The sequence below is a fragment of the Siphateles boraxobius genome, unplaced genomic scaffold, assembly GCF_051911475.1.
Source record: "Siphateles boraxobius isolate OS27281-9 unplaced genomic scaffold, OSU_SipBor_1 43, whole genome shotgun sequence".
In the NCBI taxonomy this organism is placed as follows: domain Eukaryota; kingdom Metazoa; phylum Chordata; class Actinopteri; order Cypriniformes; family Leuciscidae; genus Siphateles; species Siphateles boraxobius.
The window spans coordinates 2,922,787-2,942,366 of record NW_027509064.1 but is presented as its reverse complement, the minus strand read 5'-3'; positions in this window follow the sequence as shown (position 1 = coordinate 2,942,366).

Here is a 19,580-nt window from a genome sequence, read left to right as displayed (position 1 = left end):
TCGTGTAGGATGCCGGGGCCGTAAGGAACATATTATCAACTCTCCTAGGAATGCTTTTGTGGTGTTGAAAACCTTTTTTCTTCTCAAGTGTAGAAAAGATAGAGTTGCAGACCAGGAGATTGTTGAGGTATAAGTTCTTTATTTCGTCGCTGTAGTCATCTCAATCAAGTCTAATCTAATCTATTCTTTACATTGTAGCTTATATACATTTCAAGGGGGGGGGATTACATTGTGATGAACAAAGCATGTAAATGAGCTGAGACATGAGAACAGGAAAAGGCATAGACTTCTCGTACTGAGATGAGACAAATGGCCTCAGTAATAAAATAACAGGTGTTCAAACTTGCTCAGCATGACTCTTCACCCGGTAAACAACGAGAACAGGAAAATGTTGGTAATGTTGGTGACGTATGCCTAGCCTACATCAAAGAGAGAGCGAGAGATAGAGATTAAAATACTGAGCGACAGGGTTCTGTAAAAGCATCTATTGCAGGTTATATTTTGGATCACAAACATAACGCAGAACTTAGCCTAAGGTACCCCATTTCCCTGTGAGTTCATTTCTTGCTTTGTACTATTGTTGGGAGTGAGGAGGATTAGATAAAAATTCATATAGCCTACTATTCTAATCGCCTTCAGGCATCTCAATTCTCTTTGAAAAATCCTGGAAAAAAAACATCTTTGGAGCCACTTAACTCACTACGTACGATCGTTTTTGACAGACCACTTAGTGGAACTCTCAACAACTGGCTACAGACAGGCCTCTTAGATGTCTTAGATTACATTTTTAAACACTGCTTCGTTTGAGTCTGATGCTGAAATTGACTATAAATGCACCCTCAAAAGTTTATATCCTTGTATCCTTCTCTCTTTTTTTCATCATTTTCTGTTTGCATCCTTGAAGGTTAACTGGGAGAAGATGACGTCAGAGATCCAGTCAGCCATTGGAAATTCTACTAGACCGAATCCTGCTGCCAGAAGAGCGATGGTCAGAGAGCTTGTCGATCAAACGAGGGTGCACAATCCAAATCCAAATAGAGGGATTTGTTTGAAAGTTGTACACGATATAATATAGAAGTACCCCACATGTTTTGGGAATGTGGATGATGATGAAAATACAGCTGGGGCATCGTTCGTCCAGCAAGTAAAAACCAGAATCGAGCACGTCAACCAAAACACATTGGCACGGTTAAAGGGTTACTTCAGGATTTAGCATTAAGATTTGTATTAGTAGAAAACCAGTAGTATTTTCGAATTACCTTGCTTCCCCCCCTCATTTCCCCCTGATATGAGAGATTTATGTATTTTTAGTCTGGAAAAAATCCTCCGATGACGCAAAAATCGTCATTTTGCGTCATCGGAGGATTTTTGGGCCAGAGGCTTAAAACTACAGCCAGTACTAGTAGCTAGTTCCGCATGTTTTCACTACGCCCATATGGGGCGGGATCTCACTCACAGAAAGTAAGATATTGTCAGCCATCTTTCTGTAGAAGCTAAGCTAACAGGCTCTTGCTCTGTGTATAAAGTTTGTATAGTGGGCTAATCACGATAGCGGAAGGTAACGTTAGTTTAGAAGTTGAAATGACAGAAGGGGATTTCGAAGATCAGTTGCGCGAATCTGATGCTCGCGGCTACCTGTACGAGCCGCAATACAGCGATGAACAGTTGCGGGAGATGGAGGAACAAGATGCGGCCGGAGCAGCTGCTGCAGCAGGGGAGCAAGACCTGACTCGAGCCCGGCCAGACTCCAGCTGGGGCGGACTGGAGCTGTCAGTGCTCACGCTGTGCGCCTATGGAAACAGATAGAGAGTCCTATTGCTGTCGCGAATTTCAACGATCCCATTTTCTTCTGGACGAGATAAATTGGAAACGCCAGCCAAAGCCCGCAGGGACAAACGGACGGCTTAGTGTAAAGTGAGTAACGTTATTTGGTTTGTTTTTCTTTTTTTTACCAAGACGTAATGTACAGAGTTTGGACACCCGGCATTATCACAATGTTCTTCCCTCGTAACGTTAGTCAGCTGAGCTATTGTTGTTATATTTACATCTATGATAGTATACTGTGTGCAAATAGTTCGCATTGCTAACGTTGTGCTTACTGTTTTGTAGACAATATCGCCTAACAGCCTATCGTCACTTTATGGAATGGTTCCAGCAAGGCGAGCGACTTGGTAAAGACTATCGTCTCGTTTTGCCCACCTGTGTTGTCCAGGACATCAGACGGAAATATCCAGCTCCTGACTGACAATACTGTGAATGAATATAAGGAAACAGCCGAAGCTCTGGAAGAGCTTTGAGTGTAAAAGTGTTAATATTAATTTTAAGTTAATATAAAAGTTATAACTCCCATCGGTTGTGGTTCTTTTTATAAACCTTTAAACCTTTACTGTTACTAGAGTATGTATTAGCCTAGAGAATGTGTGGAGAAATTTTTCGGATACTGCCGCCTGTAACCGGTAGGCGTGGTTTGGGAGTGGCCTGGCCTCGTAAGGGCAGCAAAGCAAGTGCATTCTGGGAGTTGTTGTCTTTCAGCCACATGAGTAAAAAATACATTTTCTGCCTTTTCTCAGTCTAGAATGCTTCAATTTAAAAAATAATTTCACATTTCTACTATATAAATGATCACTATTAAATACACATTCATGTTCCCAGAGCTGAAGTATCCCTTTAAGGAAGAATAAGCACAACAATCGCCAGGCGAGGACAAATGGAAGAGGTCCTGTTGATCAGTATGGATGTGTCCGATGGGCACCTCAAGAATTCACCTCAGGGGAGATTGATGAAACCCTACAAGAGATGAAGACTCAGATGCAGCAGCTATATGCCCAGGTAGGAATAGTGGAAATTATATTTAGGCATCCTTAGGCACAAACCTATATTTTATTTTTGAGTATTGATGCATCCAAATTTTGACTCGCCCCACCCCTAGGAAGGAATGTCAGGCATGGAGGGAGCGCTTCAGAGATGGCTTCAGAGAACCTACGCTCTCCAGCGTTGTGATCTCAATGCATGACCCTCCACACAGCGTCTCAAAAATTGAGGATGACTGGCCCTTTCTCTTCTCCTTGAAGGGCCTGTTCTCGCATTTCAGTGAGCTGACCAGAATTCCTATCCAGGAGAAGCTGCCAGCTGCCATAGACAACAGGAGTCAGAACATCATAGAGTACTTCCAACAGCAGAAGACACCAGGAGTGGGGAAGGTTCTGGAAGCCTACAATGAAGAGAGTGGCAACAAAGCTATCTGCACCATCATGTGCCTGCTTGCTCACTTCATGGAGGTGGATGGTATCTTCTTTACGGCTGATGTGAGTATAACTTGCAGTGCATATACATAAATTAACCATTCCCTCACTCACTCCCTCCCATCTCTGTCCTGCTATTTTGTAATTGTTAATTACCAGAAATCAGTCACCAGCCCCATCCTTTGCTATGGACACTTTGCACAAGTTATTCTAATATTCCATAGACTCTGAACAGCCTGAGTATCAGCCATTGCTTCCTGCCATGTAGTTCATAAAATAATTTTAATTTACTGTTTTATTGACATGGCATCAATATAAAAAAAAAAAATATTTGCCATGTGCAGCTGTTTCTACATTTGGCACCATAAATTTAAGCTGATTTCCCCCTTGGTGTTGAGTAGAACATTACAGCTTTAGGGGCAAGTTTTCTTTGTCGTTGTTTACTCAACTTACCCATGGTTAACTTATGGTTTTTATTCTCCAGCCCTCTGCCACAGCTGCCGATATAGAGAGAGCTGTCACCCTGCCAAGCACACCTTGATTAGTTGTACCAGGTATAATCTTCCCTTATTTTGTTGAAGTTAATTCTTTAATGAATTCACGTGGTTGAGGGAGGACTGTTGCGCCTACAAAAATTATTTCTTTGAGTTGTTGATGGAGGGGGAGATAATAATGTTCAAGTGGAGGTGTGCAAGGCTTTCTCCACTTGAACATTAATGAAGTCATGTAGGTGGCAATAGTGTGTTATGCAGCTTTTAGTTATCATATTGTTAATGGGTTTCAGGAGAGATACTGCGTGGCGCAGACACATGGATTATGTCCATGGAAGGAGCATGTGTGATGGGGCCCCACAGCAACCTCCTGCATGGATTGGCAGCAGTCTTCGCTGCCTACTAGATCTTCAACTTGCAATATCCGGCAGAAGCCGCAAGCACACTTGAATTCATTCAGAGGTGAGTTTAAACATGGCACTGCCTTGAAAACGATCATAGCAATTATGGAGGTATATTTGATTTAAATCAACTGAACGCCTGTGACAGTGCGATTTGTAGTTGTAGAGAAAAGCCACACATGTGTATCAGTAAATTTGAAGTCAAAGAGAGAAATGTATTAAGAGTTGCAAACTTGTAGACTTTTTTCTCTCCCACAAACACAACACAACAGTTACTGCTTCTCAAATTCTTCGTGGCAGGTGCACAAATCCTATTCTACAAATCACAAATTAAGAAACTCGTACGATCACATTTTTGATACAATTGCTGCAGTGAATATGGTGCAAAACGCATTCACACACCCGTATCAAGAAATGTGAAGTCGTGGAGAAATTTTGCACATCCGCAAATCAGTATGTGAATTCATCCAATGAGAGTTGCGCACATGATGAATATTTCTTGTATATGTCTTGTATATGTATACTGCTCACTTTTGTTCGCGCGATCGTTTCTCAGCAGGTTTAATGGATTATTAAAAAAAAAGGTAAATATAGTTTCAGTGTGAACTTAAAATACAATTGTGCATTTCATAAAAGTACACGAACTTTATGAAATGATGCACAATTGTATTTTAAGTTCACACTGAAACTATATTTACCTATTTTGAAATAAATAGTTAGTTATTTTACAATAACAGTCCTGTATACTGTTTACAGTAAATTTACGGCAACTATTAGCCAGGAATTTCCTGTAAAATTACAAGAAATTTCTAACAGTGTAGACTCTGCTGGTACAGGGCGGCAATGCACAGGTTAACAGGTCAATTTGATATAACAAGCAATGGGAAGGTCGGCTGGATGCAGCGGTGGCTCTCTAGACTCTGCTGGTACAGGGCGGCAATGCACAGGTTAACAGGTCATTTGATGTAACAAGCAGACTCAAACCACTGGTCGTAACAGCAATGAGAAGGTTGGCTGGATGCAGCGACAGCTCTCTAAACTCAGCTGGTACAGGGCGGCAATGCACAGGTTAACAGGTCAATTTGATGTGATCTAATGAACAGATGATAGCAGGGATGGCTACTAGCCTATGCTCTCCTTCCCAATATGGGCTCGCTAATGAAGATAACCAGGATGGCTACTAAATGCTTACTTTAACAATTACTCCAGGGTACGTGACTCACGCTAGTGTACCGTGGGGGAAAACCACTCAAGTTAAATGTCACTCGTGAAGAAACTGCACTCGGGTGTTCATTTAAAGTGGGCACTCCAACTGAACGTGTACGGCGTACAGATCCTTCTCAAAAAAATAGCATATTGTGATAAAGTTCATTATTTTCCGTAATGTAATGATAAAAATTAAACTTTCATATATTTTAGATTCATTGCACACCAACTGAAATATTTCAGGTCTTTTATTGTTTTAATACTGATGATTTTGGCATATAGCTCATGAAAACCCAAAATTCCTATCTCAAAGAATTAGCATATCATGAAAAGGGTCTCTAAACGGCCTATTAACCTAATCATCTGAATCAACTAATTAACTCTAAACACCTGCAAAGATTCCTGAGGCTTTTAAAATCTCCCAGCCTGTTTCATTACTCAAAACCGCAATCATGGGTAAGACTGCCGACCTGACTGCTGTCCAGAAGGCCATCATTGACACCCTCAAGCAAGAGGGTAAGTCACAGAAAGAAATTTCTGAACAAATAGGCTGTTCCCGGAGTGCTGTATCAAGGCACCTCAGTGGGAAGTCTGTGGGAAGGAAAAAGTATGGCAAAAAACGCTGCACAACGAGAAGAGGTGACCGGACCCTGAGGAAGATTGTGGAGAAGGACCGATTCCAGACCTTGGGGGACCTGCAGAAGCAGTGGACTGAGTCTGGAGTAGAAACATCAAGAGCCACCATGCACAGTCGTGTGCAGGAAATGGGCTACAGGTGCCGCATTCCCCAGGTCAAGCCACTTTTGAACCAGAAACAGCGGCAGAAGCGCCTGACCTGGGCTACAGAGAAGGAGCACTGGACTGTTGCTCAGTGGTCCAAAGCAAATTTTGCATGTCATTCGGAAATCAAGGTGCCAGAGTCTGGAGGAAGACTGGGGAGAAGGAAATGCCAAAATGCCTGAAGTCCAGTGTCAAGTACCCACAGTCAGTGATGGTCTGGGGTGCCATGTCAGCTGCTGGTGTTGGTCCACTGTGTTTTATCAAGGGCAGGGTCAATGCAGCTAGCTATCAGGAGATTTCGGAGCACTTCATGCTTCCATCTGCTGAAAAGCTTTATGGAGATGAAGATTTCATTTTTCAGCACGACCTGGCACCTGCTCACAGTGCCAAAACCACTGGTAAATGGTTTACTGACCATGGTATTACTGTGCTCAATTGACCTGCCAACTCTCCTGACCTGAACCCCATAGAGAATCTGTGGGATATTGTCAAGAGAAAGTTGAGAGACGCAAGACCCAAAACTCTGGATAAGCTTAAGGCCGCTATCGAAGCATCCTGGGCCTCAATAACACCTCAGCAGTGCCACAGGCTGATTGCCTCTGTGCCACGCCGCATTGAAGCAGTCATTTCTGCAAAAGGATTCCCGACAAAGTATTGAGTGCATAACTTAACATAATTATTAGAAGGTTGAATTTTTTTGTATTAAAAACACTTCTTTTATTGGATGCTAATATGCTAATTTTTTGAGATAGGAATTTGGGGTTTTCATGAGTAGTATGCCAAAATCATCAGTATTACAACAATAAAAGACCTGAAATATTTCAGTTGGTGTGCAATGAATCTAAAATATATGAAAGTTTAATTTCTATCATTACATTATGGAAAATAATGAACTTTATCACAATATGCTAATTTTTTGAGAAGGACCTGTATAACCACTACAAACAAAGCTCAATGCGATAACACAGTGTAAACAACGTAGGGAGTAATTTCTCACACGAGAAAAGTCACGTGGCTATCCTGTCGTGTTGTAAAGTAGATCGACATAGGAAGTCCTGGCAGACCGCCACACAGGGGCAGCTTTAATCACAAGTTGGGAGAGCCAGAGAGCAAGGAGAAGACAAGTTGTAGAACAACGTTCAGAGGAATAACAGCTTCCTAGCGTGGTCTAACAGTCACATCAGTATCAAGCAGGTACTTATCTGGCGGGGGCGCGTATCCTCAGCCTCCTGGCGTCCACAGGACAGGTCGCTACACATCCAGTTCTCAGGCTCCACATTTAGTCATATGTCCGTCCGCCTTCATCTCGTCACAGCTCGGGATGATCTAGACACTTCGCTTCGCAACTCGCCAGCTCCACAACGTCCCTACTCCAACTGATTATCCAAGCCTGCCGCGCTGCCGTCTTCCTTCCCGAAATCTAACCCTGTACTGCTGATCCCTGGGGTATTTAAAGTATTCCAAACAGCATAGTCACCAATCACAAGCGTGAATCGATTAACCCGTACACCTGTTCCCGTTTTTTTTTACGAGTTACTCGTGACTGGTATGTTTACCAAAACCCGGAAGCTCGGCCGTCTTGTCGCGGCTATGTTTATGCCAAACCGTTCCCCCCAGGGGCACTCGCTGTCTACATCATGGTTCCACCCCCACTGAACATAGTCACCCTGTGACGTACGTGTGTGTGTGTGTGTGTGTGTGTGTGTGTGTGTGTGTGTGTGTGTGTGTGTGTGTGTGTGTGTGTGTTTCTGAAAAAAAAATGCATCACGGTTTCCACAAAAAAAAAAAAAAACATTAAGCAGCACAACAGTTTTTAGCATTGATAATAATAAGAAATATTTCTTGAGCTGCAAATCATCATATTAGAATGATTTCTGAAGGTTCATATGATTTGACACTAAAGACTGGAGTAATGGCTGCTGAAAATTCAGAATTGATCACAGGAATACATAACATTTAAATATGTTAAAAAATAGAAAACAGTTATTTTTGTCATGCTGGGTTGCAGTAAACAGACGATGAAGAGGAAGATCAAGTTAAAAGTCTTTAGTAAAACACTCAGAAGGCATATCCAAATAACAACGGGAAGTACACACAACCAAAGCATTAACGTGAATAGACAAAAGAACAATGAAAAGACTGAAACTTAAATACAAAGCAAATGAGGGAAATAATGACAAACATCTGTGATGATTAATGAATCTCCATAGTAACTAATAAGTGGCGGGAAACTAAACAATAAACAACAGGAACTAAAAAAAGCAAACTAAGAGTACATGAAAATGAAACTAACAGAACCTAACCATGACAATATCATGTTTTTACTGTATTTTTCTGATCAAATAAATAACTTTGGTGAGGATATTTTTTTCAAAAATATTAAATCTTATTGATTTTTTTGAATGGTGTAAATCCTGATAACTATCAGTCAACTTGATATTAATCACCTTTTATGCACCATTCTAAATCAAACATACTAACAGCAGTTATTTTTCATAAAAGGGTTGATTTGCTAAAATGCCAACAAAAAAAATAGATGCCAAAAAAAACTAATATTAGTGCATTCCTCCGAATGTCCTTGATAAGCAACATTTAATCTACCACATAAACAATGTGCTTAACCATCCCACACCCTTCACCAGAGATTTACTCTCCCTGTCCTCTGTGTCAGAGACTAATAATAGAACCACACGAAATCTCTCAGACATGAGCAAAGACAGCTCTTACTAAGTTCTTGATGGCATTTTAAAAAAATGACGTGTGATTGAGGGCTAATCCGATTAGATCACAAGAGAACGTGTCTTTAGAGCTGTCGCCAGGATTATAACAGAACCCAGTGGATGCAGGTTCTGATCGAGCCTGATAAACATGTTCATGTGAGGTCTGATGGGGAACATGAAGTCTGTGAGGTCCGTGGCAAGAAGCAAAACTTGAGATGGGCACGTAGTTCATGTTATCACTATGAATCACTTTTCTTTATGACATCCAAAATGTATATAATCTACACACATGGGCTATTCCACTGAAATGTAAACCATACTGTATTATGGAAAAATCTGAAAGTTTTTCAGAAAAGGAACAAAACTCACTTTTTATTGTTCATTCAGTTCTATATTTCATTAAATTTTCATCAATAATCCACCACATAAACAACTAAAACAACATTTTCAGCCAGCTGTATTTCATGGTTTTGAAAGAAGGATAAAATAACTCTTTATACTGTTATCATTAAACTTTTGTTTTGTTTTTAAAAACACAAGAAGATACATAAAACTTACTTTGACATAAGATAAACCTGTTTTTAAAATGTTACGATTTCAAGTATTCATATAAATCACAGATAGGACAGTCAGATATAAGTCACAGATAGGACAAACGCCAGAATGCATTCCAATGGTGTTAGTGCAAAGGATAATGCAAAATGGCAGATTAAAATAAACAAATGTTTTAGAACATTTGCAACTATAGTGTTATTGTTTAGTTAGATTTCCAAAATAATTAAAAACTATTTAACCTATTTATCCTATGCACTTTTTAACCCAATTTTTGTTTGAGCTATTGCTATTATTTTTTGTATTTACACAATATTAATTGCTAAAAATGTTAATGATTGGAATCGGCTGTGAGCGTTAGCTGAGTTCCCTATCAGTCTGTGATGAATCACCAGAGGCAGTCAGGTCCATTTGCAACGTATTTATTAAGAAGAGAAGTAAGCAGGAAAAGGGTCAGACACCGGCAAGATCAGCAATAGAGAATGGGCTCACACTTATCAAATCCAAGCGAGGGGTCAGGGCTGGCAGCGAGCAGAAGAGAAGTCCAGGGACGAAGCAGAGGGTCGAGAGACAGGCAGCAGACAACGGGATAATCAGATCAGCGGAGGTCAAACACAGGTAGGCAGAGATACAGGGATAAACGCTCAGAATGTTCACAGAGGAAACGAGACTTCGCACTGTATGAGAAGTGAATGGGGCTTATATGCAGGTAGATAACAGGGTGCAGGTGTGTGAGTGATCAGTGGTGGCAGGTGTGTGAGTAATCAGTCCAGGAGTGATGTGTGAGAAAGTCAATACTCGGGTGATGGTGGCCTCTGGTGGCCAGTGAGGGATGTAGTGGGTTCTGAGAGTGTGACAGAGCCCCCCCCCTGCGAGCGACTCCTGGCGCGAGGATGTTGACGGCGTCGAGGTCTACCCCGGGGTCGAGGAGCAGGTCTGCTCGGATGATTGTGATGAAACTCAGCTATGAGAGTGGGGTCCAGAATGTCCGTGGCATTGACCCAGGAACGTTCCTCTGGACCGAATCCCTCCCAGTCGACTAGGTATTGGAGCAACCTGCCCCGGCGCCTCGAGTCCAGAAGTTGGTGTACTCGATAAGCCTCCTCGCCCTCTACCAAGATGGGTGGCGGATTCAGTTCCTGGGGTCGATTCTCTCCTCCCTCAGTGGGATCGGCAGCGGGTTTGAGGAGTGAAACATGGAAGGTGGGAGCAATACGGAAATGATTAGGCAGGGCCAGGCGGTAAGATACTGGAGTGATTTGTCGAAGAATTTTGAAAGGAACCACGTACCTGGGACTGAGTTTTTTGCAGGGGAGTTGAAGACGAAGGTCTCGAGCGGACAGCCACACCCATTGTCCTGGTTGGTACTCTGGACCGGCTCGACGGCGGCGGTCAGCCTGTCTCTTGAAGCGGCGGACTGCTCGCTGGAGGTGTGTGTGCGCTTGGTCCCACGTCTCCTCGCTGCGTCGTAACCAGTCGTCTACGGCGGGGACGTTTGCGGGTTCCCCAGACCAAGGGTATAGAGGTGGTTGGAAACCCAGGATGCACTGGAAAGGAGTCAAGCCCGTGGAGTGCTTTTGTAAGGAGTTCTGGGCGTATTCCGCCCAGATTAAGTAACGACTCCAATCCTCTTGGTGATGATGACAGTAGGTCCGGAGGAACCTGATGATATCTTGATTGAGACGTTCTACCTGCCCGTTGGCTTGGGGATGGTATCCGGACGTGAGGCTCACGTTGACTTGAAGGGCCTTGAAGAAGGCCGACCAGACTCGGGAGGTGAACTGAGGTCCTCTGTCGGAGATAATATCCTCAGGTAGACCGTACAACCTGAATACCCAGTTGCAGAGATGCTCTGCCGTTTGTAGTGCAGTGGGAAGCTTGGTTAAGGGAATGAGGCGGCAGGCTTTGGAGAATCGGTCCACCACGGTGAGGATGGTAGTATGGCCGTTGGAGGCGGGTAAGTCCGTAATGAAGTCAATTGCTATGTGGGACCAGGGACGTTGAGGTATGGGCAGGGGATTGAGTAAACCGGCGGGTAACAGGCGAGATTATTTCTGGGTGTTGCAGACCTGGCATCGTTGGATAAACCTGGTGGTGTCTTGGATTAAGGTTTGCCACCAGTAGCGGTTCTGGAGGAGTTGAATGGTGGCTGTAACCCCTGGATGACCGGAACTAGGAAGAGCGTGAACATGCTCCAGGACCTGGTTACGAAGTGTCTCGGGGACAAAGATTCTGTGAGGCGGACAGGCTATGGGAACTTCCGTTTGAGCATTGGCCTGCTCCAGCTCGGTCTCAAGATCCCACTGGATGGGACCAACGACGAGGTCGGGACCCAGGATAGTTTCAGGAGCTTGGGTGGATGGTTCTGGATCGTACAGTCGCGACAGGGCATCGGCCTTAGTGTTCTTGGACCCTGGACGGTAGGTGACCGTGAATTGAAAACGGTTGAAGAATAGGGACCAGCGGGCTTGTCGGGGGTTTAACCTTTTGGCGGTGCGGAGGTATTCTAGGTTCTTATGATCGGTGAGTACGGTGAAGGGAGTAGCGGCTCCTTCTAGCCAGTGTCGCCATTCCTTGAAGGCGGCCCTCATGGCCAGAAGTTCACGATCTCCTACATCATAGTTTCTCTCAGCGGCGTTGAGTTTTCTTGAGTAGAAGGCACAGGGGTATAGTTTGGGTGGAGACCCCTGCCGTTGGGACAATACTGCGCCCAGGCCAGTATTCGACGCATCCACCTCCACCACGAAGGGTAGGTCGGGGTTGGGATGGTGCAAGATTGGAGCAGACGTGAAGAGTTGTTTCAACTGATTTAAGGCACGAGTGGCTGACTCATTCCAGGGAAGACGTGATGTAGTTTTCTTGATCAGAGATGTCAAAGGGTTTGCCACAATGCTGAAGTTACGGATGAAGCGGCGGTAGAAGTTGGCAAACCCGAGGAAGCGTTGTAGCTCCTTAAGAGTGCTGGGTCGTGGCCACTCAAGAACAGCTCGAACTTTGCCCTCATCCATGGCGACACCCTCAGGGCTGATGATGTATCCTAAGAACGTGGTGGAGGTCTGATGGAACTCACACTTCTCGATCTTGGCATAAAGCTGGTGTTGAATGAGGCGTTCTAGGACCGCTCGGACGTGTTGGATGTGTTCCTTCAGGGTGTTGGAATAAATCAAGATGTCGTCAATGTAGACGATGACTGTACGATGGAGCATGTCTCGAAAGACGTCGTTGATGAAAGATTGGAACACGGCAGGACTGTTAGACAGCCCGAACGGCATAACCTGATATTCGTAGTGCCCTGTGCATGTGGAAAAGGCTGTTTTCCACTCGTCCCCCTCGCGAATGCGGATGAGATTGTACGCACAGCGCAAGTCGAGTTTGGTGTAGAACTTGGCCGTGCGGAGTAGTTCCAGGGCTGCTGGTACCAGAGGGAGCGGATAGTGGAATTTGATGGTCTGATCATTGAGAGCCCGATAATCAATACAAGGTCGCAGACCGCCGTCTTTTTTTTTGACAAAGAAGAAGCCAGCTGATGCTGGAGATGTTGAGGTTCGGATGAAGCCCTTTGCGAGGTCTTCCTCGATATATTTTCTCATGGCCTCAGTCTCAGGTTGGGAAAGAGGGAAGATACGGCCTTTGGGAGGCGTGGAGCCTGGAACCAGATCGATGGCACAGTCGCTGTTGCGGTGCGGGGGAAGTTTGGAGGCCTTCACTTTACTGAAGGCTACGGCTAGGTCGTGGTATTCGGTTGGAAGGTGAACTGAGTCAGTCCCCTCCTGGGGAACAGTGATGTTTCGAACGGGTAGAGGAGTCACAGAGGCGAGACAGGTGGAGCAGCAGGATTTACTCCAGTGGATGATTTGACCGGTTCCCCACCGAATGTGTGGATCGTGCTTGCGGAGCCAGGGTAGACCCAGAATGACTGGTGTGTAAGAAGTTTGAAGAACGAAGAACTGAATGGTTTCAGTGTGAAGAGCTCCTGTCCGCATGTGGATGTGCTGGGTGATATGGGTTACTCGACCTGAGCCTAGTGGTCTTCCATCGATGGCCTCGACTGTGAGACAAGAGTAACAACGGGTTAGAGCAATGTTGTTTCGTTGAACAAAGTCTTGTGACATAAAGTTCCCGGCAGCGCCGGAGTCAATCAAGGCATGGGTGATAATTTGACGATCATTCACTGTGAGTACAAGAGACACAGATATGCAAGAGTCAGGGTTAGGGGTTTCAGCAGGGAAACTCACCGGTCGTAGATTTTTCAGTGGAGGACGTATGGGACAGTTGATGCGGAAATGACCCGCCTCGCCACAATACAAACACAGGTTTTGACACCTCCGTCGTTCCTTTTCTTCCAGAGTTAAGTGAGAGGTGTTTATCTGCATGGGTTCAACGTGGTCAGCGGATGCGTGGGTAGAGAATCTAGGAGGAACCACAGGGCGTGAGGTAAATACAGGACGATGATTCATACGGCGAGATCGGATGAGGTTGTCGATTTGGATAGCCAGATGAATAAACTGATCCAGTTCTCTCCCCTCATCACGGCAGGCTAATTCAGCTTGTAACTCATGACTCAATCCCCTTCGGAACATCACCTTTAATGAATCGTTGGTCCAATCCGTCTGCGCGGCGAGGGTTCTGAAAGTGAGCGCATATTCGGCGGCCGTGGAACGACCCTGGGTGAGTTCAAGAAGTCGGTCGCCTGCTCCTTTGCCCTCTTTAGAATGCTCAAAAACCTCTCGAAACTGTTGAAGGAATGTCTCGAAGGTGGGAAAAGCTGTACCATCCGCTCGCCATACTGCCGTAATCCAGTCCAATGCTCTTCCGGTTAATAGAGAACAAACAAAGGCGATCTTACTGGTTTCGGTGGAATAGAGCATGGGTTGCTGGGCAATGATGAGTGTGCATTGCAGGATAAAGCCTTTGCATCTCCCTGGGTCTCCATCAAACTTCTCGGGAAGTGCGAGGCGAGGGTGCGCGCTCATAGAGGACTGGCCTTCAGCGGCACGGGGAGCTGGTTGTGGTATTTGCTGTGGAGAAGGGTTGGGAGCGGGGTTTTGCATGGTTTGAATGGCTTTCACCAATTCCTCAGTTACCGATGTGAGACGGTTGAGTTGGTGGTGATGAGTGGCGAGTTGATCCGCTTGGGCAGCGAACGCTGCGGTGAGTGCAGACATCGTTGCTGAACCTTGTTGTGGCGAAGTCTTCTGTGATGAATCACCAGAGGCAGTCAGGTCCATTTGCAACGTATTTATTAAGAAGAGAAGTAAGCAGGAAAAGGGTCAGACACCGGCAAGATCAGCAATAGAGAATGGGCTCACACTTATCAAATCCAGGCGAGGGGTCAGGGCTGGCAGCGAGCAGAAGAGAAGTCCAGGGACGAAGCAGAGGGTCGAGAGACAGGCAGCAGACAACGGGATAATCAGATCAGCGGAGGTCAAACACAGGTAGGCAGAGATACAGGGATAAACGCTCAGAATGTTCACAGAGGAAACGAGACTTCGCACTGTATGAGAAGTGAATGGGGCTTATATGCAGGTAGATAACAGGGTGCAGGTGTGTGAGTGATCAGTGGTGGCAGGTGTGTGAGTAATCAGTCCAGGAGTGATGTGTGAGAAAGTCAATACTCGGGTGATGGTGGCCTCTGGTGGCCAGTGAGGGATGTAGTGGGTTCTGAGAGTGTGACACAGTCGGTTACTCTCGACGTAAGTTGTGACCAACTAATAGGAATCTCGCTAGAGAGGCCAATCTACTTTGAGTGCAACTAAACAAGCCAATGTACTAGAGGGTGACACGGGAGTGGATTTTCAAACCTCTCCCGTCCCACTCCCACAAAAAAAATCCTGTCCCGTCCCAATCCCGTGATACATAGTGATTTTGTTTCCCATCCCGCGGGATTTCCCGTGACCCGCGGGATTCCCGTGACCCGCGGGATTCCCGAAAAAATGTCAGCCTCTAGTGTGCAGCACGTCATTCACTTTACCAGCCACACCAAAGCAAACAGGAGAGCATAAAGAGATGGGGCAAATAGAATTTAGTTCAAAATTTAAATATAGAGTTTATTTATAGAAACGGTATATTTGTGTATAAAGTTGGGTATCAGTTTTATCAGGCTTGTTTGAGATGCGCCTTGCCTCGCCTTAAATATAGTCGAGAGAAGGCGGCTGCAGTGAGAGGAGGAGTGAAAAAAGCGCAGACAAGCCGGACAGTTTTCGCTTCTCGCATTGGATCTGACATCTGCGAGATCAATGATAACGCGGGATTCACGCTCGTGCACATTGTTGCTAATAAACCGGATGTAATTTAAGTTCTGTTGCTTTTATATGAAAATAAATGTAATGAACAAGACACCCAGAGTACTTGTTATTTAAATCCATTCCAAATAAGTGTTTATCAATAATTTTTTCCTTAATACAGACATAGGCTATGTTTTTTTTAATATATATATATATATAATAAAATGACATTTCATAACCCATAGAGATCGCACTGTCCGAGAGTTTGGGAATATTCACACATATACACATAAAACATGATATCCGAGTTTTAAAATCAAACATTTTAAAAGAGAACAATACATCATGGTTGTTTAAACCAATCAACATTAAGCTGTGTCGTCAGCAAATTCTTTCCCATCATGCTTTTGATCAGCGCAGTCGGTGGAGAGCAACTGCACACGACTGCAGAATCCGACACTTGCGCCTTGCACTCGCGAGAGCTTTTTTACACACGTCAGCATGACATCAGAGCAAGGCGGACCGCACTCGAACACATTTCTAACCGGCATGCATCTCGCGCTGATCACCGGTGATCGGTTCTGCGCAGATCTTGCTCATTTCAAACAAGCCTATTACGATTCCCGGTCCCGCCCACTCCCGCTGACACTTTTTCCTTTCCCGTCCCAATCCCGTGATACATAGTGATTTTGTTTCCCGTGACCCGCGGGATTCCCGAAAAAAAGTCAGCCTCTACAATGCACACTGGCGTGCTAACATTTGCATCAGCTGCTCAGTCTTGCAGCGCGAGTATATAATGAGCAGAACGTGCGATTGCACTTCAGCTTTTTGCTTCGGAGCCAAGCACTTTGAATGCTGTCTACAAAGTGTAGATCTACGAGCCTTTCTGGACCTCTCCATCCTGGTGCAAGTGTTACAGCACCGCAATGCGAGCAGTCTTTCTCTCTCTCTTCTTTACTTTAATGGTTTTTCTGGTTTTGAGCAAAAACAAAAAAACTTTAATAACAGCTGGTAATGTGCGCCATTCAGAGCACTCAAAAGCTGTTTTTACAGCTGGTAAGACCTGCCAGCGAGAGAGATACTGCACACAGACAGGTGCATATTCCCATCTGTGTTCACATTGACTGTTCCCCTGCGTGCTTCAGCACCAGTGAGAGCAGTCCCTAAAAGAGCTTACACAGATAGATTGCGTCTTTTTCAAGATGACTTTGTATCTGTGTATTTCTGGATGTGGTCGTTACCTGGGGTCACGGGATGGTCACTATCGCTGCCTCATGTGTCTGGGCCTCGAACACGCTGAGGCAGCGTTCGTGGATGAGTCACCCATTGTAGGAAGATGACCATCTCGGAGGTGCGTTCGAGACTCTCGTTCCTGCAAAGGGGCGGAGTCCCCGTGCCTCAGCCTCGATCCAACCCTCCCCAGAGGGTTGCTTTAGACAGCGACGCGGGGGACCTGAGGATTACGGTGAGCGCGCTTCCTTAGGGGAACCAACCCCCTAGGAACCCTCATCCCTCTCATGCTCTGCAGCCAATTGAGCCACCAACGGAACGGGCTGGACCATCGTGAAGGTGTGTACCAGTCCTTTCCTTTGGTGCCCCCCGCGACGATCAGATGCATCGGAGGGTGTGTCAGACTACTCTGCGATCGACGACTCGGCGGGTCGGACCCGGAGATGATGGCCATGCTTTCCCGGGCCGCCAACAGGATCGGGTTTGATTGGAACCCTCCACCGTGTCCCGAGCCCTCAAGGCTGGACGATTGGTATATCGGGGGGCGCGCGCTGGTTATCAGAAACCCACACCAGTGCCTTTCTTCCACGAGGTGCATGAGGAGCTCACGGGGACATGGGTGGCACCTTTTACTGCCAGAAACCGTCTCGGTGGCTCCTCCTCCCTCACCACCATTGTGGCGGGGCAGCTAAGGGATACACGTGTATCCCGCCAGTGGAGCGGGCCGTTGCAATACAGCTGTGCCCTAACTCCACTTGGTGTGGAGAACCGTGTATTCGTTTCCTTAAGGCTTACAAAGCCTGTGGGGAAGCGGCCTCTGCCATGCACGCCATGGCGTGACTGCAGGTCCATCCTGCATGAGGGTGGTCATGATCCACAAGTTCTCCAAGAACTTCGTTCCGCAACGGACCTCGTGCTTCGTGAGAAGAAGGTCAGTGGGTCATGCGATGTCCACCTTGGTGGTCCAGGAACGCCATCTCTGGCTGTGTCTGGCCGACATGAGGGACATGAGGGAGACCGACAAGCTCCCCCATCTCCCCCATCAAGGATCTTCTGACTCAGAGACGGGGCACCCTATGGCATCCGCGTCCGGACCTCTGGAAACTTCATGTCTGGTCCCTGGATGGGACGCAGAGGTTCTAGGTGACTTACCCCCAGAGGTATTTAACACCATCACTTCAGTGTGGGTGCCGTCTATGAGACGTGTGTATGCCCTGAAGTGGAACCTGTTTGTCGAGTGGTGTTCTTCTCGCCGAAATGACCCCTGAAGATGTTTAATAGGGTCTGTGCTTTCTGTGCAACCCAGCAAGGGTGCTTCGAGCGCTTCAGGATGCTTCCTTTGAGCCTTTGCAGTCAGTAGACTTAAAGCTTCTTTCCATGAAGACTTTGCTGCTGGTTGCACTGTCAAGAGGGTAGGGGACCTGCAGGCATTTTCGGTCAACAAATAAAGCAGAAGTAGTTCTTAAAGCAGATGTAGAAACATCCTCGCAAATATTATATGACCTGTGTGGTAGGATCTGGAAGGAAGAAGACCTGCCTGGGGAATGGAAGGAAGGCCATTTGGTAAAAATACCCAAGAAAAGCAACCTAAGCCTCTGCGACAACTACAGGGGTATAATGCTTCTATCCGTATTAGGCAAAATCCTAAAACGGATAATCTTGCAACGCCTCAAGGCAGCAGTGGACGCAGAGCTTAGAGACAACGAAGCTGGATTCAGGCAAAATAGATCATGTGCCGACCAAATAGCAACCCTGCGAATCATCCTTGAGCAGTCACAAGAGTTTAAGTCACCACTCTACACAGTATTTCTGGACTCCGAGAAAGCATTCGATAATCTGGATAGGGAAGTTCTCTGGCAACTGATGAGACACTACGGCATACCAGAGAAGTTTACCACCATCATCAAGAACACCTATACAGGAATGCAATGTAGAATCATAGATGAAGGCCAGCTGACAGGGGCTTGTCACATCACAACGGGAGTAAGGCAAGGCTGCTTACTTTCCCCATTACTATTCCACTTAGCGGTATACTGGATTATGCGGCAAGCCACGGACAACATGCACGATGGGATCCAGTGGACCCTATTCACACAACTGGACGACCTAGACTTCGCAGATGATATCGCATTACTGTCCCAAAATCAGAGAAATTGAGAAAGGTAGAACAGAAGGTAGCTAAGACAGGTCTCCATATTAGCATACAGAAGACCAAAGTGCTCAAGGCCAATACAAAGATGTTGGCCTGCTTGATGGTTAACCACCAACCACTAGAGGAAGTCAGCTCCTTCATTTACCTGGTTAGTGAGGTATACGAGTGATGGCGGATCAGAAGGAGATGTAAAGAGGAGAATAGGCAAGGCAAGAGATACATTTCGCATGATGGGGGCCATATGGAGAGCACGTAACATCACACTCAAGACCAAAATACGGCTATTCAACTCAAGCATAAAAACCATACACCTCTACGGATCTGAGACATGGAAAACAACAAAGAACCTCCTGAACAAGCTACAAGTCTTCACCAACCACTGCCTCAGACGTATTATTAACATCAGATGGCCTGATAAAATAAAGAACGAAGAGCTAGCCTATGGGGAAGAGCAAAGCAGCCTGCAATAGAAGAGGAAATAAAGAGACAAAAATGGGGATGGATTGGGCACACATTGCGAAAACCGAAGAATTCCACGCCAAGATCACACGCAAAGCCCTGCAGTGGAACCCACAGGGCAAA